The sequence below is a fragment of the Nyctereutes procyonoides genome, unplaced genomic scaffold, assembly GCF_905146905.1.
Source record: "Nyctereutes procyonoides isolate TBG_1078 unplaced genomic scaffold, NYPRO_anot_genome, whole genome shotgun sequence".
Lineage (NCBI taxonomy): Eukaryota > Metazoa > Chordata > Mammalia > Carnivora > Canidae > Nyctereutes > Nyctereutes procyonoides.
Window position 1 is genome coordinate 14,606,497 of NW_026575141.1, and position 26,136 is coordinate 14,632,632.

General features: G+C 38.8%; 1 protein-coding gene across 2 annotated transcripts in view; it reads left to right on the forward strand.

The window, feature by feature from the left end:
• CDK14 (cyclin dependent kinase 14) overlaps nucleotides 1-25,948 on the forward strand; it is a 564,290-nt gene extending 538,342 nt beyond the window's left edge. For both annotated transcript variants that reach the window (XM_055307507.1, XM_055307508.1), the window contains one exon: nucleotides 22,557-25,948. The gene's annotated coding sequence lies outside the window, so the exon portion shown is untranslated. The remainder of the gene's footprint in view (nucleotides 1-22,556) is intronic.
• The last annotated feature ends 188 nt before the right edge of the window (nucleotides 25,949-26,136 follow it).

Genomic DNA, 26,136 nt, shown 5'->3' on the forward strand with positions numbered 1-26,136 from the left:
GAACCTGCTTCTCCCTCTGCATCTCTGTCTCTCTCTCTGTCTCTCATGAATGAATGAATGAATAAATAAATAAATGAAAGGAAAGGAAAGGAAAGGAAAGGAAAGGAAAGGAAAGGAAAGGAAAGGAAAGGAAAGGAAAGGAAGGGAAAGGGGAAAGGTAAGGAAAGAGGAAAGGAGAGGAAAGAGGGAAGAGAGAGGGAAGGGAAGGGAAGGGAATTGGCCAGGCAGCAGGGTTGGAGCAGGTCATGGGTGAACTCATGACTGACTCTCCCAGACCCAAGTTCTAGAGAGGTGCTAGAAGAGAACGCCTTTTCCTAATTTGTATAAACATATATATTGCACATGGGAGCCCCAATTGTCATTTTAGGAAACTGATTTTAGCAATGAATATTTATTCATGGACTCAATTAGCATTTATGGAGTACCTCCTATGTTCTAGATGTGGGTGTAGACTCTAGGGACTTAGTGGTAAATAAGACAGAATATTTCCACCCTCAGAGCCCAGAGAAAGTAAGCAATGATGTTAGAAATCAGAGAACTATTTAGAAAGCTATTGCCCTTCCCTTGGCCCTTCTCTATCCAATTCTACTCACCCTATAAAGCCCAGCTCAGGGTGCCTGAGTGGCTCAGTGGTTGAGCATCTGCCTTCCACTCAGGTTGTGATCCCAGGGTTCTGGGATTGAGTCCTGCATCAGGCTCCCCATGGGGAACCTGCTCTCTCTCTGCCTATGTCTCTGCCTGTCTCTCTATGTCTCTCATGAATAATTTTTTTTAAAGGGGAAAAAAGCCCATCTCAGGCCCAGCCCTCTTCCCCAGCAATAGCCCCTCTTGATCTCCTTCCCCAGAGCTTCTAGTTTAAAACTTTTCTTAAAAACTCTGATAATTAACATTTTTTTTCTGACTTCAGAAATAATATATGTTCAGTATATGAATTTAAAAACAATGTAATACATAATATAAAGAGAACATATTCCATAATCTTGCTCACTAAATATAACCACCTCCCATTAATATTAGTATAAGGGCAAGTCTAATGTATTCTTTACAGCCACCAATATATCACTGCCATCATCATCCTTACCTTCCTCGTTACGAAATGAGCAAATTATTTCCAAAATTATGGTTTTAGACTTTGTACTTGGGGAGAGCATAGATTTTTTTCTATTTCACAGCTTTTTTGAGATACATTTCACATACCATAAAATTCACCCCTTTAAAGTGTACGGTTCTGTTGTTTTTAGTATATTCGCAGAGTTGCGAAAACCTCACCACACTCTTAATTCCAGAACATTTTCATCAGCCTAAAAAGAAATGCTGTAGCCATGAGCTGTCACTCCACATTTCCCATATCCCTACATCCCATCCCCTATAGCCCCGTACAACCACTAGTCTACTTTCCGTTTCTGTGAATTTGCAGTTCTAGACATTTTACATCAGTGGAATCATACGACATGTGGTCTGTTGTGACTGGCTTCTTTCACTTCAGCATTATGTTTTTGCGGTTCATCCGTGTTGCTGCATGAATCAGTATTCTATTTTTTTCTTTTTCTTTTTTGGTTTCAAAGTAATACTCCATTCTATTCTTATACCACATTTTATTTTTCCGATCTTCAATTTACAGACATTTGGGTTGTTTCCACTTCTTGGCTATTAGAGATAATGTTGCTCTAAACAGTAAAGTGGCTGCATTATTTTACAGCCCCACCAGCCAGTGTATGAGGCTTTCCAGTTCCTCCACATTTCATAGGGTTCCTTTGAAAGGAGGAGCTGCCTCTACTCTGGAAGAGAAGCTCTCAGGTAGGCTGGATGCCTGTTAATTGTCCATTCATTGTATATTATATATAAAAGCTTTGTCTTCCAAGTTTATGGTAAAGTCTGAAAAGCTGCTTTTGAGTGAATCCTTCTCGTTGGGAAAAAAATACTTATATTAAGTATTGGATCCATATTGGATCCATATTGGATTGATGTTCTTCACCAGAGGGACACATTTGACTGTAGTCTTTCCTTTAGCAATCACATGAATCTAAAGGTGGTTTTTTGTTTGTTTTTTCTTTAAATTCTGAGGCAGAGATAGAGCCTGAATTTAAGTTAAAAGAGTTCTGGACTATTACTGACCCCATAGAATCTGTGCTAATTAAAACATCCTCTTTGAGGTTTAGTTATACCATTTAAGGGAAAGATATGCACATGAGATTTTATATTACTGAAGATTTAACATTCCTGAAAATAACAGAAGTACAATAGATCTGCAAGAGGAAATACCTTCAAAAACAGGTTAAAGGTGAAATATTAGCTCAATTAAAGCATAAGAATAGATTCAGGATTAAATAAAGCATTGATAGAGAACAGTTAAGTTTTTAAAAAAGCAGTACATAATTATGTCTGTCATCACATCTCTTTAAAACTTTCTCTAGTTCTTTTTTTTTCTTTTTTCCTTTTTTTCTCCAGTTCTTTTAAATATAATATTTACTCTTCGTCCTTGTAATAACTTACTCTATTTTTATTTGAAAATGTACTTAAATAATGTTACTCCTAGTAAGCTCTTTGCCATATCCCCCAATTAAGACATCCCTCTCTTTTTTCATATTATAGTCAAGATACGTGAGAATCAATAACAGCTACTTGAGTGTTAGTTTTAAACCCACACTTTGGGGGCGCCTGTGTGACTCAGTCAATTAAGTGTCTGACTCTTGATTTTGGCTCAGGTCATGATCAGAGGGTCCTGAGATGGAGTCCCACATTGGGCTCATGCTCAGTAGGGAGTCAGCTGGAGATTCTCTCTCTCCTTCTCCCTCTGCCTCCCCCCTCCCCTGGCTTGCACTTTATCTTTTCTCCGCCCCCACCTGTCACTATCCCTCTAAAATAAATAAATATTTTTTAAAAAATTAAAAAATAAACGGAAGCTTTAATGAGGGCAAATCTCACAGGGATTACATGGAAATCTCTTAAGACAGATGGTCAGCAACTGCTTCCAAACATATTTATGAACATGGTAATGTTCCTTTCATCACCACAATTCTTCTCCTTTTTATTGTGAAGTATCACTTTTATTTGTTAAAGACTAATAATTTTCAGATCAGGAAGAGTAAGGGAACCAAAGTCTACCAAGTGATCACTGAGTTCTGAGACTTACTGTGTGATTGTAATTTTTTAAAGAAATTTGATTTCCCATAATTACATGAAGATTTTAAAGACTGTCACTTAAATGTTTCTCATATATTTAAACTCATACTCTTTATTACTGATAATGAAGAGTATAACAAAATGGAAACATTAGTCAACTCTTGATGGAATTGAGAAGACAAAGTAGTAGAGACCAGTGTTTATCTCCTCTCAAACTAAGCAACTTTAAGTAATATCCAGACAAAACAGAGTCCTCAGTGTTGGTGGAATTCCCTAGAGTTGTATGCAGTTGTCAGTTTCTTACCCCTGGATTCTGAGTTCACCGGCTAAGAGCTAGAAGCTCAGGACCAAGGTGTAGATACATAGATAAGATATGGATTAGATAGTTGATAGATGATGATGATGATGATGATAGATAGATAGATAGATAGATAGATAGACAGATGATAGAGGAAACATACCACCATCATGTTTAGAGTAAGAATTTCAGAATCTCTAAAGTTTTAAATAAAAATTGCCAAGTCCAAAAAAAATTGCCAAGTCCAAATCTCTTGTCTTTGTGCTCATTATAGAATATAAGTTATAAAAAAATTAGTCGTTGGATGAAGACGATAATTCCATTGCCTTATTGCCAACATTATAGCATATCTCAAAATAAGGTATGTCTCTGGAACAACAAAATATAATTATGTTGTGTAACTGTTGATTACTTTAAAGATTAGAGATTCAAACCTAGTTTCCTTTCTGGAAAGAGAATATAATAAGAGCTTGTTAAATTTAAAGGGTTCATCTTTAATTTAGTAATGACCAAAGTGTCTTAAAGTATTTGATTTTCTTTTTTCATATGTGTGTTTTATGTATTTGTAGCTAAGGAAGTTGAGTAATATTTGATGTTTGTGATTATTTCTATTTAGATATCTTATCTCTTTTTTCTTCTTTATCATTTCAGTTCATCACTAATGCTTTGAATAGATATTATCAAAAAAATCACAAAATAATTCAATTTAGCTATACAGTGTTCAGCATGAAACATATTTTATTTCTTCCTTTCTTCCTTTTTTTTTAAGATTTTATTTATTCAGTCATGAGAGACACAGAAAAAGAAGCAGAGACATAAGCAGAGAGAGAAGCAGGCTCCCTGTGGGGATCCTGATGTGGGACTCGATCCCAAGACCCTGGGATCACGACCTGAGCCAAAGGCAGGTGCTCAACCACTGAGCCACCCAGGTGCCCCATCTTCTTCTTTTTTTTTTTTTCTGAGCAATTTTCTCTTAAACGTAAGAATATTTAACAAAGCTTTATTTTTTTAATAATAAATTTATTTTTTATTGGTGTTCAATTTGCCAACATAGAGAATAACACCCAGTGCTCATCCCGTCAAGTGCCCCTCCCTCATTGCCCGTCACCCATTCACCCCCACCCCCCACCCTCCTCCCCTTCCACCACCCCTGGTTCATTTCCCAGAGTTAGGAGTCTTTATGTTCTGTCTCCCTTTCTGATATTTCCTACCCATTTCTTCTCCCTTCCCTTCTATTCCCTTTCACTATTATTTATATTCCCCAAATGAATGAGAACATATGGGATCCCTGGGTGGCGCAGCGGTTTGGCGCCTGCCTTTGGCCCAGGGCACGATCCTCGAGACCCGGGATCAAATCCCACATCGGGCTCCCGGTGCATGGAGCCTGCTTCTCCCTCTGCCTATGTCTCTGCCTCTCTCTCTATCTGTATGACTATCATAAGTAAATAAAATTTAAAAAAAGAGAACATATAATGTTTGTCCTTCTCTGATTGACTTTATTTCACTCAGCATAATACCCTCCAGTTCCATCCACATTGAAGCAAATGGTGGGTATTTGTCATTTCTAATGGCTGAGTAATATTCCATTGTATACATAAACCTAGCCTCAGCAATCAGACAACAAAAAGACATTAAAGGCATTCAAATTGGCAAAGAAGAAGTCAAACTCTCCCTCTTCGCCAATGACATGATATTCTACATAGAAAACCCAAAAGCCTCCACCCCAAGATTGCTAGAACTCATACAGCAATTTGGCAGTGTGGCAGGATACAAAATCAATGCCCAGAAGTCAGTGGCATTTCTATACAGTAACAATGAGACTGAAGAAAGAGAAATTAAGGAGTCAATCCCATTTACAATTGCACCCAAAAGCATAAGATACCTAGGAATAAACCTAACCAAAGAGGTAACAATGCTTTAAACAGTGCTTGTTAACTAAGCCAAATGCCAACCGGGTCTAGTTATTCATTGCAACTGCCAAATAATACCATCTCATCAACCTACAGTTAAGGGGTCATCAGTTATTCATCACATTTTGTGTGGGTGTGTTAATTTCACAAATAATAAGTACATTCTTATTGAAAAGTATCCAAATAACACATTAGTATAGGGAGCAGAACTTTAAAGTTTCCACCCTGCAGAAAAATCTTGATCTCTTCTCAGAGGTATTAATAGTTGGTACATATCTTTCCAGATCCTTTTTGACATATTTGATCTCTCATGCTTATAATTTTTAAAAATACTATTACTTGAATTTTACACAGATTCAAATTATATTAAGTTCAATTTGCCCAGCCTGAGAATGATATTCATATATGAGAATCCCAATTTTTTCACCAGATACCCGGAAACTTCTCTTGCCAGAAGGAAGAAACACAAGCAAAAATAAAACACTCTAAATCTTGGCAGATGTATCCAGTATTACTATTCATTTTTTAACATAAAAGCATGCATTTTCTTATATGGCTTATAGTACTTCTCTCGTTACCTTCTCAAATTTTGTTGTATTGCTTTTCAGAAGTGAATCTTCTCTACTGCCTGTATCATTTAAGAGCTAACTGCCATCACAGTAAAGTGAAGAGTATGGGATTTGGAGTAAGAAAATCTGGGCACAAGTTCCAACTTTGCCACTTAATAGTTGTGGATCTTTAAGTAAATTATGTGTATTTCTCCCTTCATTTTCCTTATTGGAATAAAGAATTGCAAAACCAGCCACCTCAGTAGGATTGTTCTGAAGAGGTGATAAGTTGCAGTTTTTGTACGAGCACTTATGATCCAAATTAGATTTGGATAGGCATGTCTGTTTTGGAATGGGCTAGGTTTTGCTATGGCTTACCGTAGCAAATGTTCATTTATTTTATTGTTTTATGATTTTATTTATTTATTCATGAGAGACACAGAGAGAGGCAGGCAGAGGGAGAAGCAGGTTCCCCGCAGAAAGCCCGATGCGGGACTCCATCCCCGGACCCCGGATCACACCCTGAGCTCACCACTGACCCACCCAGATGCCCCACAAGTGTTCATTTCTTGTTTACGTTGTAGGTCCAATATGGGTCACTGGGAGGCTCTGCTAAGAGATACAGGCTAACCGAGCCTCATATCCTTCCTCAGTCACCTTGGCAGCAGGGAGGAGACGTGACAAGGTGAATCCTGACCCTTGAAGCAGCCACATTGGTGTGCAGATCTCATTGGGCAGAGCAGGTTGAGTGGCCATGCCTCACTTCCAGGGACACCGTGGCCACCAGGCTTCACAAGCCACTAAGACAATCACAGCGAGGTTTTCTATCCCTCTATTCCCTCAGAACCTCTGGAGAACATCCTGCTTTTTTGTTGCTTAAACTAAAGGAAAGGAGCCTCCCAATTATTTAAGAGAATGAAAACAGTTTAGATTTCATTATGCCGAGTCCACTTTTTCCTTACATTTCCTCTACTTTGCCTTAAATGTGGAAGATACTTAGGAATGCATGTCTTTTTGTTTGGAATTTCTCTTCAGGATATTCCCTCAAGAATATCACCATTTGACATTCAGATGGTGTGGGTGTGTGGAGGAGTGCATTTCAGGGAGGAAGAATAAAGGGTGAGGAAATGTAGAGCTTCAGGAAGAGGAACTGAGGAATAGCCTTGTTGCATCTGATCAGGTGCAAAACTGTGGCCAAAAATGTACATTTATTTTGGTTTTCGAAACTCTTAGTCCTTCATGGAAAGAAATGGTATAAAATTACGTTACATAAAAGTAAAATTAAGTGGAACGCAATACTGAAGCAGTTCTGTGCAAATTCCCTTGAACACCCAAACCAACAAGCAGATCCCTGGGAGGAGTAAGGTAGAGGGACAGTTAGATGTGGTTGCCATGGCAACCTTGTGCTGACTGGGATGACAGTCATCCCCGACTTCACATGTTCCTTTTCCCTCCTTAACTGGTTCCTGAAGATGTGCAGTGCTTGGGCTTTCAGTGCTACAATGTCAGGTCACACAGAGACATCATAAACTATCCACTTCCCTTGTCTCCTAGCAAGGAAGGAACAAGTAACTCGTGCACCTAGGCTGAACAGGGTACAATTATAGATAGAGTTTAACCAAGGAGATGAAACTGAGCAAGAGTCATCAGTATGCTGAGCTTCCAGACCAAGATCTGGTACGCCACAATGCTGAAATGACAGATCCAGCATAATACCACAGAAGCCAGATCAGTCTGTGAAGAGCAGTAATAGAATACCATAGGTTGTCTTCTGATGATAAGAACAAACACCGTTATTGGCAAGAGAAACAAAACTGTGTCCAGAGACTAGGAATATGAAGCATTTCCCTAACCACTTCAGTTCTCTAGACTATAAGATATAAAATGCCTGCCTTTTGTGGGTGAGGACCAGAGGCACAATAAGTCCTCTCTAGCTTCTCAAGATGAGTTGTCTGCAACCCTCTCTGAGAGGGAAAACATAGGTGGCCATATTAAAAACAATTGCAAAATCTTGGCTGATACTATTCTTTCCCTTAAAAGGAGAAATAAGAGCTCTGGGTCATTGGCAAAGCTATAAGAAGCTTTTAGTAATTTTTATTATTACAATGATAACATGATAAATATAGCATATGAAATATAGTATTATCAATGGTATTGAATATAATTAGTAAGAATGGGTACAATGGGATGCCTGGATGTTGAGCCTCTGCCTTCAGCTCAGATCCTGATCCTGGGATCCTAGATTGAGTCCCACATCAGGCTCCTTGCATCGAGCCTGCTTCTCCCTCTGCCTATGTCTCTGCCTCTCTCTCTCTCTCTCTCTCTCTCAAAGATAAATTTAAATTTTTTTTAAAAATAGAATGGGTACAATGGAATTAGTTTCCATTTATCTATTATCCTGTATTAATGTTGGTACATCATTGATAGTGACTTTAAAGAGAAAAAAGGGAGGGGAGAATGAAGGATTGTGTGTGGAGGTAAGTCTTTGACTCAGCTCCTCATACTCTGAGGATCATCTGTTTAGATCCCTATTTAGCTCCCTATGTAGGGATTCATGGTTCTCATTTATGCTTCTCTTGTGGGCAGTTGCCTTCATCAGATAGAATGGTCCAGGTTCCATCTTTCTTGAAGGAAACACGACACATAAACTGAATAAGATTTTTAGTTTGTTTCATTTTTGTTTGGTTGGTTGTATTTTTATCATTTGAGGGAAGATGTAGGAAATCATGAAAGCCTTTTCCCCCTTAACAGAAGTCTCCCTAGGCTGGGCCACTTGCTCAAAAGGAATTACCTTCAAGTACTTAACTTTCATGGAAGATATTCCCTCTGCAGTATACTCTAAAATTATGGCTAGATGGCAGAAATACTCCTTAATGGTTCAATATTCTGACACTCTAATACTGAGGTCCCTGACATGGGGTCCCTGGACCTATTAATGGAATTCACAAGTCTGTGAACCAACTTAAGCTGCATGAGAAAACCTGTATGTAGTTGTAGTTATGCAGATGTAGTTTTCTGGAGAAAATTCATTGGTGGCCATCTGGTTCTCAAGTTTGGCAGTGACTCAAAAAGCTTTAAGAATGAATACAGTCGGGGATCCCTGGGTGGCGCAGCGGTTTAGCGCCTGCCTTTGGCCCAGGGCGTGATCCTGGAGACCCGGGATCGAATCCCACGTCGGGCTCCCGGTGCATGGAACCTGCTTCTCTCTCTGCCTCTCTGTGTGTGTGTGTGGGGGGGGGCTATCATAAATAAAAAAAATTTAAAAAAAAAGAATGATCACAGTCCATGGGGTGTCTGGGGGCCTTAGTTGGTTGAGCATTGAGCATTTGACTCCTCATTTTGGCTTAGGTCATGATCTCAGGGTCGTGGGATTGAGCCCCACATTGGGCTCTGCATTCAGCAGGGAGTGTGCCTTGGGGATTCTCTCTCTCCCTCTGCCCGTACTTCCCTCCCTTCATCTCTCTCTCTCTCTCTCTCTCTCTCTCTCTCAAATAAATAAATCTTTAAAAAAAAAAAAGAATTATCCCAATCCAAGTACTGTGTGCCTGTTCTCTTATTGGCAGTGCATTTATCAATGTTTTGCCCACTGAGGAACTGGTAAGAGTAGGAAAGAGGTGGTAAGAAACATCATAATCTCAGATTCTGAATTAAAACTGATCTTTTCTATTACATAGTAATGTGACATTTCCTATGTAATCTCATTAAAAATACATCAAATGATGCACTTAAAATATTCGCATTCTATTGTACATAAAATTTACCAAAACCCATAAATATATAAATAAATATTATATATATATTAATGATATGCACGTTTAGGGGTGAAGTGTATTTATATCTGCCACTTAGGTTGAAATGCATCAAAATAATAGGATGGATTAATGGAATCCAGTAGAAGTATAGGCAGATAAATAGATATGTTACAAAACAAATATGTCAAAATGTTAATTGTAGATCTATATAGTTGATATGGATATTCACTGTATAATTATTTTGTTTTTCTATATGCTTGAAAATATATTTAATTATAGTATTTGGAATAAAGCAACTGTGTTTGAAAAGTTTGATAAAATATTGAATAAATATATATGATCATGATATTTAAAGTGTACAATAGTACATGGCACAGGAGACAGAACAAGGGAGGAAAGGACTGAATGGAAGTTAATTTTACAACTTAGATATTTATTGATTCAATTTGAAGGCAATTCTTAGGGTTACTCTAATTGGCTTACTAGAGCACATGGCTCTTGATTCCAGGGTCATGAGTTCAAGCCCCACATTGGGTGTGGAGCCTACTTAAAAAAATAAATAATTTAGAGGCAGTTCTTTAGTATGTAGAAGTAAATATACATATGTTCAAATTTCAAGTGCAAAGAATTTATATTAACAGAGAGTTCTGGGGTGCCTGAATGGCTCAGGCAGTTAAAAGTCCAACTCTCGATTTTGGCTCAGGTCATGATCTCAGGGTTAGAGGGCTCCATGCTGGTCATGGAGCTTGCTTAAAAGTCTTTCTCTGCCCCTCCCCTCCCTCTCTCTCTCAAAAAAAAGGGGGGGGTGATTTTTATGATATATGTGTAGTGCTTAAAAAGATAGCCCTCCAGTGACCATGATTACATACTTTTTTAACAAAGTTTTTGTTGCCATTAATTGTTTTCTAGTCTAAGTATTTCTTTGCCTCATTTCACACTTTTATTCCTAGGAATTGCCCTCTACCTTGTGCCTAAAATCAACCCATTAGAATTTTTCCTAATAAGAAAGTACTGTGTGGGGACCTGGGTGACACAGTCCATTAAGTATCTTGGTTTTGGTTCAGGTCATGACCTCAGGGTCATAAGATTGAGCCCCACATTGGGCTCTGAGCTCAGCACAGAGTCCGCTCTGGACTCTCTTTCCCTTTCTCTCTCCCTCTGCCCCTCCCCCCATGGTTGCTCCCTCTTTCTCTCTCCCTCTCTCTCTGAAATAAATAAATAAATCTTTAAAAAAAAATAAAATACTAGAGAGACAAGATTGAACTTGACCATGTTAATCCAAGCATGAGCAGTTTCACATCTTGCTTGGACCAAGGTACTCAGTAATTGATTAAGAGAACTCTGCTGCTATACAACTGATTATATAAACTCTAGGACTAAAACTTGGGAGGTCAGTAATTAGAAACCAAAGGAGCTTTTCCGTTTGAGCATCTCAGGCCCTGGCTCATTGCGCGTGACATCTCAGGCAGAGCCACCAAATTGAAGAATCCCAAAAGGAACAAAATTGAAACAGCTTATTAAAGCTGATGAGGCTGGGTTTGTTTTTTTCCCCACATTTGTATACTTCACAGGTGTACATTCTATTTAATTATTATGTTTAAGATGGAACTGGAGTGTTTTTTTCCCCCCAGTGATAGCATGAAGCAACAAAGTCACTAGGTCTGGGTTTGTTTTTGTTTTGTTTTTTTTTCCCCCTTCCAAATGGCCCCAGTGTTCAAAGTCAGAACTTTTGAAAGGACTTAACAGAGCATCATGAGACGTGATAGGTGCTTAGGGTACAATTTTAATGCCAGCAGACTGGAAAACAAACAGCATAACCCAGACAAGGCATGACTTTGTTCTTTAGCATTTGAGTGAAGAGGAAATAAGATCTTTCTGGGATGTGCTCCTACTCACAGGTGTGGAAGAGAAGATGTCACATTCCTGACTTAACCACATTGTGTATGGGATTCTGGTTTGGGGCAAAAAGGTATTGCATTCCCGCCCACAATAAGAGCTCAATTTCCTTAACTCCATTGGTGCTTTTGTTTCCGTCTGCCGCAAGTGGACACTGAAAAAGCACGAAGCATCCCTTAATCCCATGAGCCTGGTGTGTGCTGGCTAATGTCACTGCATTCTCCAGCTTGCTGCCAGTGGAAGGCAGAGAGTGACCTCAGGCCTGCAAGCGCTGTTCTTTGCTCTGCCGCTGAACCACTGAGCTGTTGGCACTTTGTTTTATACCAGGAGGAAACCAATTGTGTTGATGTGAGTGTCTTATTCATTAGACAGAACAGCCTTCACATTTTTAATGAGCTGAACCTCCTAGTCCATGACATGCGACCACAGTGAATCAAGGCAAGAACGTACTGATGGTGTTTTCTAATTTACTGCAGTTGCTCTTTAAAAGATTTGACAGTATTTCAGATCTCCAAACGCTGCAATTTGAAAGTCTGTCTGAGGTTGTATGCTAATCAAAAACAGTAAATCATGTTTGAGTTATAAAGGACAGCAGAGCGGTAAAGCTAGGAGTTAGTGCACATTTGTTTTTCCTTTTCCTTTTAAATGCATAGGCATATATAGAGATACAAGTGAACAAACTATTTAATGAGTACCTAAGGCATTTTTCTGGTGCCTGGTGATTGATATGAGGGCAGGGAAGGGGTGTCCTGGGCAGCAGAGAGTCAGGCGATATTTGCACTTGTCGTCCTGTAGAGTGGCAGCCGCAGCCACCTCCTCTGTGCCGCCCCTCACAGACATGTGTGAATTTAAATAGATGGATTTATTGACAGTGCAACTGAGAATTGTGGTGAAGAATAACCTGATGATCTTGAATTCAACAACCTCATTAGAGCAGGATGGGATCAACCATGGTTCCAATAAAAAATAATAATAATAAAAATATTAAAAACTTTACTGAAGAAGATCTAAAATGCAGAGTCAAGTAGAGGTAAAAAATCCCTTGGCAGCTGAGAAGAGGGACGGCTCCGATCCCACCCTCTTTTCAACAACTCTTTTGCCACTCTCAGTGTTTACCTTTTGTGACACTTTGGGACACATATTCCAAGACTAGAGCATCAGGATCTGTTAGTTTGTGTTATAAAGTACCACGCTCACTGGCTCTGTTTTTATTATAAAGTTGGAAGTAACAACTTGGCAACCCTGTTGTTTCTGTGAGGGTGACTGACTCCTTCTGATTTGCCCCAATTTAAACCTGAGAGTCCTCCATCCCGGAAACCCCCTCAGTCCTGACAAATGGGGACAGTTGTTCCCCCTTATTCCTAGGGAGGTGATGGCTCCTCTAGTGAGGAGTATTTAAACCTGGAACAGGGATCCCTGGGTGGCGCAGCGGTTTGGCGCCTGCCTTTGACCCAGGGCATGATCCTGGAGACCCGGGATCGAATCCCACGTCGGGCTCCCGGTGCATGGAGCCTGCTTCTCCCTCTGCCTGTGTCTCTGCCCCTCTCTCTCTCTCTCTGTGACTATCATAAATAAATAAAATAAAATAAACCTGGAACAGACCTCTTGCTGACACTGTGCCAGAAGACATTGAACCAGTGACTAAAGGAGTAGAACAACAACAAAAAAAAACCCTCCATTTTATGAAATGTGTTCTTTTTTATGATCGTGGCCCTATTTTTTTTATACATTTTCACTTAATGAGAGAATAAGTAGAAATATACTTTGAATGAGAGAAAATGCTACCTGAACACCAAATGCTAGTCTTCATTTCTCATGACATGTGAAATTCTCTCTCTCAGAACTCATCTTAGCTGTTAGATCTATATAGTAACTTATGGGGCATCCAGCTGGCTCAGTCCATGAACATACAACTATTGATCTTGGGGTTGTAAATTCAAGTCCCATGTTAGGGTGGAGATTTTTCTAAAATAAAATATTTAAAAAAAAAAAGATAGAGTGACTTGTTAAAGCAGTATAACCAGTATCAAAACACTTTAATTATAATTTTGTGGTGATGCATATCCAGTGACTTTTCAAGTAGGTCGTTTCCGTGACTCAACACTTAGTGACTTGTCTTTGGTCTTCGTCTGGAAGTTGTTCATTGGCACGGTTCACATTGTGAGGCTGCTACATGGGAAGGAGTTGGTGGGAGGTGAGTTGGCTGTCCAGCATCTGCATCCCCCAGTAGGACCTTGTTGGACCCTCTTTGGGAAAGAATGTGCCTTGGTGGTTAATGTATCATTTTGTGATGGTATCAGAATGCACCCCCCTAAGAATAGATGTTTCTGCTAAAATATTATTTCCATTTTCCTACCTATGTTCAGCGGAATACTCCTGTAAAAATTATATGGCTTGTTGGGGGAAAAAAAAACAGAATAAGAGACAGCTCAAAATGTATTCAACTTGGTAACCATGTCTCAGTCTATTCAGGCTGCTATAACAGAATACCACAGAATGGTGGCTTTATAAAAAGAAATGTATTTCCCAGTTGAGGCTGAAGGTCCAAGAGCAAGGCACCAGAAGATTTATGTCTCTTGGGACCCTCTTCCTTTTCTGTGTCTTCTGATGAAGGGGTGAGATAGCTCTCTGGGGTCTCTTTATTAAGGGCACTAATCCCATTCATGTGAGCTCCACCCTCAGGATCTAATTGCTTCTGAAAGACTCCCCTGGAAATACCATCACACTGGGGATTAGGTTTCAACATAGGAATTTGGGGGGCATACATTCAGTCTAGAGCACACAGCATTCACAAAAGCAGTAAAAACACTAATAAAAATGCTAGCAGAGCTTACAGGTGGAAGAAGATGAAAGGGTTGAAGATACAGAATTTTGGATGACAGAGCAGAATGTATAATAATCTAATTTCGACTACAGGATTTTGTGTTTTAGCTTTGCAGATATCTGCAATATGATGGTTCACAAGAAAGAATGATACTGTAGGTGATCATATTATATTGAATTCAAAACCCTTAGCATGGAAACCTCCTCTGCTTCAACATTTTGGACAATAATGCTAGACAACTTTTAATTTGAAAGAAAAAAGCATCCACCCAAAATGAAGTCTCAGATCTCCTCTCAGACATTTAATTAAAGTCAAACATGAACCCTCGTGTTTCTCTGACTGCTAACTGCTTAGAAGTGGTTTTATGATATTCGTGTGTGTTCATTTTAAGTTGTAAAAAAAAAAATCACACACTGCTAGGTTACATAGCTTTGTATTTGGTTTATTTAAATATAGTTTAGTAGAACTATAATATATAAAGAAGGTTAAAAAGTCAGAATCCTGTTTAATAAACTTACCCCATTTGGCAGCCAGTAAGTTATAAAGGTATGCTGAGCAAAAAATCTCCAAATGTGAAATCCTTGGGAAGAATAAGTCACATTTGGCAAAGGCTTTTCTATTCTTAACTTTGTCATTGAAACTATTTCAGACCTCACATATGTATACGTATTTGTGTATGTGCATATATGATTATATATATATATGATTTTGTATATGTATTCTGTGTGTGTGTGTATGATTTTGTAAAAGATGGCCTGTACACTCATAGGAGACCTAGATCAGTACTTTCCTTCTCTCCCTGTACTTCTCTTGGCTATCACTGAGACAGGACATACTCCCAGAATTGCCATCCATGTGGGTCTGAAATATGACTAGTGTTTTACATAAATCTGATTTAATAAACAACAACACCATGAAAATACAGTGTTCTTTTCAATTACCACTAATTATACATCATACAATGCCTGGTCTTTAATGAGGTTTTTAAGAAATGTTTATTTACAATGATGATTACTGAAATGATATGTTAAGTCAGTTTCCTTGTGTGAGAAATGCTTTGTTTTGAAATGTTAGATTTATAGCTTTGCCTAAAAAAATTTAATTAAAGTCTCCACTTTGGCATGAAGCTTAAAATGTGCAAAGTCACTGCAATTAGTGCATTGTGTATCCATATGGATGTTACCAAACGGCTTTCAACTTAAAGGATTTGAGCTATTTTGAATGATGGACCTTCTGTTAAGCTTAAAACAAAGCCTGTCTATCCCTGCATTCATTTTAATTAATATTCTCTTGCTGGTCTCAAAGATGTGTTCTCTTCTGGGGGGCGGGGGAGGAGGAGAGGAGAGGAAGAAACATGATTATTGTAAGTCAGAAATAAGTTATAGAAGTAGGTTTGACTAATTTTCTACTTCCTTCAAGAAGCTTCAATGCAACATCAGAGTAACTGGAAAACGCTGATTTCAGATGTTCCAAAAGAAAACCTGTATTTCTAGCTAAATCATAACATAACTCACTTTTAAAAAATGAAGAAATTAAGCTATCCCCAGTTTTTCTGAAATCAGTGTAAAGATTAAAACTTAGCATTTTGAGTCCAACATTTATATAGAATCTACAGTATAGAATTTGAGTATATGCGTTCTACATATAAAAACGAGTATATGTGCTATGTACATACTTCTATTTATACGTATTTCTACTTCAGAGAGATCTGTACTTGCTTTTTTTTTAAAAAAAAAGATTCTATTTATTTATTCATGAGAGACACAGAGAGAGGCAGAGGCAGAGACATAGGCAGAGACATAGGCAGAGGCTCCTCAAGGGGATCCTGATGTGGAACTCGATCCCAGGACCCTGGGATCATGCCCTGAGCCAAAGGCAGACACTCAACCACTGAGCCACCCAAGCGTCCCTCTGTACTTGCTTATAACTTCCTTTAGGGTTTAGCAACCTTATTTCTGGAGTTCATTTTCTGTAAGTAGTGAATGCTGTTTGAAGATGAATTAAGTACAAAAGATTAATTTCACCATTTTTCTTAGTATTTTAAGCAATACCAAACTCAAAGTGGCACAGCCCGCTAGACTTCTTTTTCCCCCCGGATATTTACCATGTGAAATCTTATTAATATGGTACTTGGGGAGGGAAGCTTTCTGGACTTTATTTTCCACAATATCAGAATAAATTCAATTGACAGTTATATGTGTTAGTTAAGGCCCTGATTTTCTAACTATTCTCAAACATCTCCCCTGCAGCCACTTTCCAGATGCCTCCAGAAACCTATTCACTCTGATGGCCACTGAAATCCTTTGACTTTGCCAATTTAGGCCAATTTTGAAGCTGATTTAAAAGTAGACAGCTAAAATGATCCAAAAATATCTTCACTGAATTCTTAAGAATAAGAAAAATGTGAAAATTACCAAGCAGAATTGTAATTTACCAGAATATGTGGGTAAAATAATTCATCTAATGTGTGAATAGAAAGGCATCAAATCAATAAGTCCACTCTAGAACACCACCATCACAGGTCCTGTTATGTTTTTTTTCTTTTATTACAGTGTGACAGAAATTCATTCCCCACAACCACTAGATTTGTCACAAAGATAACCTAATTTTGCCATCTCATCTGAATGTTTTTTATTCCCTTTTTTTAAAGCCTGTCATTAGTTACATATCTACCTTTAAATGACTCCTTATTTACCAGTGGTTTGGATTCTGCATTTAAAAAGAAGATTGGAATTGGTTTTATTTCAGATAAGAAACAGATAAAAGCCAAACTTGGCCAAATGTTATCCATTGTTTTTCTTGAGGATAACTTAATTATTTTATAATTCTGTACTGTCTTTGCTATTGTGAGGCAGCTTTCTCTCTGTCAGATTTTAATAATTCTTCCCTCTCTGTTAGGCATCTTAACAAAGAGTCTCTCAAACAGAAATGAGCGGATTACCCCACAGCTTCACATACATCCTGGTGAATATCCTGTTCACAATTTAGGCGATGAAAGCAAAACCTACAGTTGTTTTAATTTGGAACCAAAATAATCACTTCTCTCCAGTGAGGCTTAGAGGGGAAGAAAATGGGCCAGAGTCTTCCTGTAGGAAAAAAAAAAATACTTTGCAGAGGGGCAATGCAGCAGGGGGGGGGGGGGGGAATAAAACAATTAAACAAACGCAAAACCGTACAGTGGGTAAATAGGCTAGTGAAAGAAAGGCCATCTGATCGCATGGAAACACCCTGGGCTGGGGTCCTCAGCTCTATGGTCCCGCCGGCGTGTAAACTGCATGTGTGTATGTAGGGGTGTGTGTGTGTGTATGTACACACAGAGATTTAATGGGGAGCACAGAGGGAATTAGAAAGAGCCTGGCCCGTTTTTAATTTGGGTCTGTTTGCTTGCATTTAGCACTTAAGGGCTTCTACATTCAGTTTGCTCAAAAGAGTGATGAAGCACTCCTTGCTTATGCCTCAAATCAGAAATGCATGAAGTGCAGCTGCAGAGATAATACATTTTCCCCAAAGGCTTTGGCTGAGCAAATTAGGTGTCAATGGGGTGCCTGCGCAGGCAGTACTCTCTCTAATTAGTCTCTTGAGCCTAGTTGGTGGCGGGTATGAGATGATCTAATCAATTGGTCTGTGTCTGATGGTTCGTGTAAAAATCCTACCAGGCAGACTCTCTCCCACAGGTCACCCACCTGCACAGCGGGACTGCTCATTTTCATTTTTCATCTCCTCCATCACATGATGCTGACAGTTGGTTTTAAGAAAATTGAATCCAAAAAATATCTAGTTCATAGGGCACATGGGTCAGAACAAAGTTGCATTATGGGTACCAGCGATCCAATTAATTAATATTTATAGCTGAGAAGCTCTATGTAGATATTTCTGAATAAGGATTTTATCAATAAAAATCCAATTTCTTGTTTAAAACATTCATTTCTAGGGAAAGAGCATTGTGAAAGCAGAAAGCACGATAAAAATGGCACCCAGTAATCGGATGATACATATACCTATGAGGTGATGTGCACTTAGTTGAGCTTATAGCATATTCACTGTTCATTTGTATTGTATATGTGGTCTATTTTAATAATCAATTAAATGTAAGGGAAGGATATATGTCGCTATTATATTTTGCTTCCCTGGGAATGTTGTATACCCTCCCTCCTTTCACCTACCTCCCCACACATCAAATGTATGATTACATTTGGATCTTGAATTTTTCTGGCAGTAAATTGACCTACCTTATTTATAGTCCTTGAAAATCAAAACTGATGCTGATGCTGCCCAAGGAGGGAGAAGGGCATCCCATGCTGCTGATGTCAGGCAGGATGCTTAGCACAATTTGGGCTGTAGAGTCATCTCACATAGAGGGGAAAGAGGCTGCCTCTCGTTTGCACCTCCCTTCCTTTTTATTACTGACTCTTTCCATTAAATGCCTGAGCCCAAACCTAAGTAAAAGACTTATCCATAATCACTGTGTTCACCATTTATTATCCAATTACTGTTATTATGTATTATCCTTTATTATCCAATTCTGCTTATGCCTTGGGTTAGGTACATACTATTCTTCTAGAGATTACACTTAAAAAATCAGGACAAAGGCAAAGATACACACCATCAATGGCTGAAAAAGAAAGTTTAAATCAACCCAACAGGATAGTAACATGCCATGGATTATGTGACAGTATTGTTTATTATTACATCAAATCAGATATGATGAAAATCAAATCATTCAAATTGAATGTCATGAGATTTAAAAAGAGAGAGAGAGAGAGAGAGCTTGGCCCACAGGAAGGTGTTAATTCTACCCACCTTTCTTGGCCAGTGATTTATCTGTGGATGGCCCTTTCTGTACCCAGCACTGTGCCCTTTCAGCGAGAGCACAGGCACAGCATTTGCCTCCAGTCAATGTGCCATGAGAGAACCCTAGTTCTAAAAACTTACTCCACTCCCAAATTTTCAGATTCCACCTTCTCCCATCCTATTTGTTCAGCAGTGAGTATCTGCGCAGGGTCTTGGCTGCGCTCTAGGGACACAATAGTCAACAAAACCAAGCTTAATCAGAAAAATAATGATGCCACCTGCCTCCTTACTTGCTCCATCACAGGAAGTGTCCCCACACTGGAAGGACATTTGAAACCACTTGTTCAGGAGGTCAGCCTGGGCAGGTCAGCATTCTGTGGATTAAAGTGGTAGAATGGAGGAAAGCCAGGCAATGACTACCCTTGGGGGTACCAAAGGGTCAAGTCGACCCTTGAACAACACGGATTTGAACGACCCAAGTTTACTTACATGCTGATTTTTTTTTTGATAAATACGGAACAGTACCATAAATGTATTTTCTCTTCTTTATGATTTCCTTAATAACATTTTCTTTGCTCTAGCTGACTGTATTGTAGGAATACAGTACATGATACACATATAAAATATGTGTTAATCAACTGTCCCTGTTACCAGTAAATCTTTCAGTCAATGGTAGGCAATTAGTAGTCAAGTTTTTGAGGAGTCAAAGTTCTATTCAGATTTTCAACTGTGCGAGGGGCCAGTGCCCCGATCCCTAAATTGTTCAAGAGTCCACTGTAGATCATTTCTGTGTGGCTATGGGAACTCCATGCCTAGATAAGCACATGTCAGAACAAACCCATAGCTCTTCCATTTGTCCAGGATGGGCAGGTTTCCTAGAAGAACTGAAATCTCTGTTTAAGTAACATGGAAGAGAAAGAGCATTTTTTTCATTTACTTAATACAAATCTGAAGTTTGGTAGCAGGGTTAGGTACTAGCTGAAGATACCTGTAGACAGGTGTGTTTGAAATGTTGCGGAGACAAGTGCTATCTGTCTCTAACGTCGTGGGACTCAGGAAAGATGTCAGTGGAGAAGTCAGGATGCATGATTGCATGGGAGCAACAGGTAGAGCAAAAGATGGATTTACTCATTTCCCTGGAAGAATGGAGGCTAAGGCAGTTGTTCTCATTTAGGTATTTTTGCTAGGGTGGTGACTTGTTTAAGAAGAGGTTTGATAAAGGCATATCTGGCAACCTGGCAGGGGTGAGGGCTGGTGCAGTGAGCCACAAGCAGCAAGTATTTGAGATAATATCGAGGAGTTTGGACTTAGTGATAACAAAGGGCCTATATGTGATATCCATCCAACCAGGCTTCTCCCACCACCCCCAGGCCTCTCCCAGAAACTTGAGGTAAGGGCTTTTGTTTACATTTGTCTCAGTCACTAAGGACAGAGAACTCTTAAGAATAAATTGTTACCTGTTACCTCTATCTCATACCATATACAAAAACTAACTCAAAATGGATTGAAGATCTAAATGTAGGGATTAAAACTATAAAACTCTTAGAAGAAAATGTAAATCTTTATAACCTTAAATTTGACAATGGATTTTTAGATATGACACCAAAACCACAAGCAACAAAAGAAAAAAATGCATAAATTGGACTTACTCCAATTAAAATTTTTTTGTGCATCAAAGAATATTATCAACCGAGTGAAAAGATAGTCCATAAAATGGGAATAAATAATTTGCACATCAAGGGACTAATATCCAAAATATATAAAGAGTCCTACGACTCAAAAACAAAAAGACAAAAAACCTAATTTAAAAACAAAGGACTTAGAATAGATATTTCTCCAAAGAAGATATACAGATGGCCAATAAGCACATGAAAAAGTGCTCAACTTAGCTAATCATTAGGTAAATGCAAATCAAAACCACAATGAGATACCAGTTCACCCCACTGGGATGTCTATAATAAAAAAAATCAGAAACAGAAAATAACAAATATTGGCCAGGGTGTTGTGCAGAAATTGAAATCTTTGTGTTCCACTGGTGGTTATATAAAATGGTGCAGCCACTGTGGAAAATGGTTTGCCAGTTCTCCAAAAGTTAAATATAAAATTGCAATGTGACCCAGCAATTCCACTCCTAGGTATTTATTTACCCAGAGGGGGTAGCAAAAATGTTTTGGAACTAGGTAGAGGTGATGTTTGCATAGCATTGCGAATATCCTAAATGCCACTGAATTATATGCTTTAAAATGGTTAATTTTAGGTTCTATGAATTTCACCTCAATAAAAAAGAAAGGATGGAAGGTTAACTTTCCAAAAAGTCATCATATTAAGCAGAGGAAATGAGTAAAGAGTAGGGAGGATGCCCTTCTTAACAGTCAGGCCAGAGCATTTTGCTTTCTTGGTCAAGATAGCACCACGCAGTCAGTGCACGACAACCTGCATGACCAGGAGTAGGACAGCGGTGCTGTAAGGTTCTCAGCAAAAGGCCAAAGTTCTTTCTCTGCTTGGGAAGATGACAGTGTAGCACTGTAGATGGGGACAAGCAGGCGTAAGCAGGCCTCAGGGACCTTGAACTTCTAAATGGAAATGAGGAGTTGGTTCTAGGACTCAGTGGAGCTGGAATCTCTGGGCTGGTGACTCGATCCCAGGAGTGTTTCTTTTCATCCTTCCTGGCAAGACATTACTTTCCTATCCTAGGGACTCAATGAAAATGCTTAAGGGCCAAAAAGAAATGTGGAGAGGAAAAGAGGGAACATTCCTGCTTTCTTTTTTGAACCGCTCACATGGAAGTAGTTACCAAGTTTAAGCAGGCACCATTGGAAATGCACAGTTATATGCAGGATGTTGGGAAGAGGCTGGCAATTCAGGTCATGCTGGCCAATTTTCATTCTGCTGAAACTAGGTCTGATAATAGGCAACCAAGGAATTATGTACAGCTGGGCTTTTTTGAAAGCATGTATGTGATCCATTTTTCTATTTCATGTCCATAAAAATGAACACGAGGATATGTCCTTTTAATGGTCTGTATGATGCTACAGGCACTTAATTAAGACCAGTATTCCTACTAATGATTTGGGGAAGGAAATTTGCTGAATTTCTTTTTCTCTAAATAATCCAAGAAGAGGTTAGACCATTTAAATTCATGGAGTTAAATTATTTTAAGGGGAAAAAATGGAAGCAGAACATTTGTTTATCATACTGTGAGAACTGTTTTGGTGAAGGAGATCATTCTGCCTCTGATACATGTGCTTGGGTGGCTGTGGAGAAAAACGGATAGGCCCACTTTGGCCTGACCAATTTTGATGTCTCATGTAATTTAGAAAAAATGAATGATGTAAAGTTGGTTTATTTTATTTTATTTTATTATTTATTTATTTTTTTTTTACATATAGCAATTTTCTCTTTTCCTCCCTCCAGGATTAAGTTGTCATCATTCTGGGAAGAAAAAAAAAACATTAATGAAGTGGCCAATAATACGAAGGGAATCACGGATCGGTTTCCTTCCCCTCCCTGCGGTGGATTTCACTTACAAGAAAATTGAAGCTGGCAAGACCCTGTTTTCTCTGCAATTTATTTAAAACCTTGCACGCATTTGGATACCTTGTGATTTCCAAGAACTATGTGAAGATTAAGCTTTGCTTACTGATACATGGCATGTATTCTTTTCAGTCTTTTGTGTTTGATTTTGTTTGATTTCCCTCTGCAGCGCAGCATCTCTGTAAAGGTTTTTATGCTTTCACCAGCCATGTCTTAAATACATTAAGACAACACATTTGGTGTTCACACTTCTTTAGTAATGTCTGTACTTGAAAGCCACATAGTGGCATAAAACAATGTGTGTTTTCTTTGAGAGCAGTGCACATTTTGCAATCACAAGGAAGGAAATTTTTAACTAAAGCAAACCCCTGTTCTCAGACTGACTTGACAACTTGGTCCCAGGATGTGGGGCCCCACTTGTCGCTTACTTTTTGAGGACTTTTGCAAATATGGTCTTTTTCTTGGAAATAACTGCACATGTATATAGGATATCGGAATCTGCTTAGCATTCTCAAGCCACATAGCATGACTGTTTTCCAAGTAGGTTGGAAGTAAAGAAATATCAAGAATTAAGAACAAAGACAGGGATAATTGCTTCCTTTTCAACCTCTGGAAATTGAGGTAACTTTTTACATGTTTTCTGGGTCTTGTCAACATCTTATATTTTCCATCCATTCTGTTATGCTTCAGGAGTGTTTTCTAAATGGAAGAGAAAAGAATGAGGAACAGAATGCTTAAAACTCGGGTACAAAAAAATTATATCTGCTGGATGAGCCCTGAAAGCCATCTTGGCTAGTTACCATTTAAAAAAGCGTTTTACAAAGTTATCCAGAGTTTAAAAATTGCTCATTTACACCAAAGCACCTTTAAACTACACTTTTTAAAACATTCCAAACTGATTGGAAGACATCATTGGGGACCTTGACTTTGGTCTCCTGGAAAAAAAATGGTCGAATGCAGATTGTAGAAACAATGCAAGAGTCTTGCTTTCCAAGATGGCAAGGGAGAAAGAAAGGCCCAGCTTCCCTTATTGAGAAGATGCGGGCCCTTGAAGGATGAAGGCGCATATGTGACCAGGAGGGAAAAGGGTACTGGGCACACACTGTGCTTCGATGGGGAAGGAGAGCTGCCTGATGCAGGCCTTCTCCCAGTGGGGCCGGCCTCGCTGTGCAACCCCAAATAATACTGAGGCCAAGGGGGCAGTTAGGGAACTTCATCCAAAGCACAAAACCTAGCTCCTCAGAACACCAGTTCCTATGGAAATACTTTCATGTACACTGTTTTACATTTTCTTATTGGTCAGAAAGAAGGGGAGACTGAGAACGTGAAATGCGTTGCACTTTTTAGGATCAAGACTAGGAATTTTGAGCCAGTTTGACACAGACATTCTCTGAGAGTCACATGAGGGAAAAGCTTGTCTATAGTCAAAGCCAGTATTCCTAGATAATTGGACCCAGAACTTCTAAGCATTACAAGCGAGCCTTCCCTGGAGTGGGGAGTGAATAAATATGTCAAGGTCACAATCCATCCCATGCACAAGTAGCATTTGTGGAAAGCTCCTAGGTGCAAAGCAACGAATTATTTACTAATTGATTTTAAAGACAGCAAAAGTTACCGGAGGCCAGAGTGTTTACTGTTTGCTACCTAGAAGGCTTTCCCATTCTTCTCTCTCAGACATTCCAACCCATTGGAAGTCTTTAGCAGTATTTTAATGTGTGCTTAAACATGCAATCAAGAGCAGCTTTGCCTGTGATTTGTTTTGAATTATTTATTTGGGGGAGAGGCATAACTTTTGTATTTTACTAACTTTCAACCAAGAGCAGCTGATGATTAAATCTTGCTATTTAATAAGCTTTCTAAGTTGAACATTTCAAAATATTTACTATTAAAAGACTTGGATTAGGAATGTTAGGGTCATTCAAAGATATATGCCCCTGTCATAGGCAGCTTCTCTCGGGAAATCAAACATAATGCTACTCAGTGTGGAGGGAAATCTGTTTTTTACACAGACGTGTGTCTCAAAAGGTCTCATGTAGTAGGAGATTTGTAGTTCCCTATCCTTGTCATTGATATAAGAAATCCAAAGTTTGGTTCGTCTCTCTCCCCCCTCCTCTTATAAGCAATCCATCCTCCCTTCTCTTCTCCCCCCACCCCCTCCCACAGAGGGCAGCCATGAAAATCATTACAGGATGTGCTCATTAGCAGATTTATTATTCTATTGAGAAAGCACTGGAATGTTTTGTGAGATTATTTTTATATGAAGTACTAACCTGAATTCATACAGCTGGAATATTAGAAACTCATTAGATGGTGATGGTATCAATGCAACATCAGTGAACACACAGTATTCTGAAAGAAAATTTGGGACCTAATTTCCATTTTCTTAAAGGAACAGTTTGGTTGACTTAAAAATGCAGGACACATAAGACATGAAAAAATATTCTGCGTGCTCAAATAGGAAACAAAAACAAAACAGGGGGCATAAGGCAGGGGTGGCTGTCCCTCCACTGATACAAGGATGAGAAGCTATTTCTACCTCCCAGGAGTGATAAGAAGTTTCCAGGGAAGCCTCCAGGTTTGCAGACAAAGTAAGACCTCTGGGTATCCTCCCCTCAGTGTGTACATGACAGCCAGTGTAACTAATACCCTAGGTTATGTGTCTATATAAGATACTCATCTGTGAATTGTACTTACTGGCTTTGTAATCTTTGTTACACAAGAGGATGTTTAGGTTGTACATACTGGGGTACATTATTGCCTGGCCCCTATACATAGGAATATGCTGCATAATTGCACATAACTTCTATCTCTCTTACTGGCTTATAGGCAGAGGAAACCACATATGTTACTGCCTTGCAATTTTCTCATATACCAAAAACAAAACAAAAAAAATGTCTCAAGTAAAATAAGCAATCTCTTATTTTCATTCCCCTTCCTAAGCAGCATATTTTAGAGGCACATACAAAATCTACATTCTCTAGTGAGGAGTGGATTTTTTTTTTAATTTTTCTTTTGTCTTTTTTTTTTTTTTGTATGATACACTGAGACGTGTACTTTGTAGCAGAGGGTCGGTACCTAAGAAATGTGTTAGCATCATTCAGAAAACTATTATACTCCAAAATGAAACATAGTAAGGAGAATGGAATAATACATGTTGCATATTTGTTACCAAGTGTAATTTGTCTGTATTATGAAAGATGTAATGGTTTGTCAGCTGTCACTGTTGTTTTCCTGTAACATGATATGGAATAAAGTATAGCAGAATCTCTGTACATTTTCTTGCTACATCTTCTTGGTAGGTGCCAGATAACACCATATAGTGTCAAAGAAACATTGTCTTAAAAACTCTGAGACACAGTCATTTTTAGAGTGAAATAAGAAAGCAAACACATACGGCTCTTGGATATGGGAGGGAGTTAGCTGGAATGTTCCAGGAATCTGTTAAGCCCTCCCTTTTCTT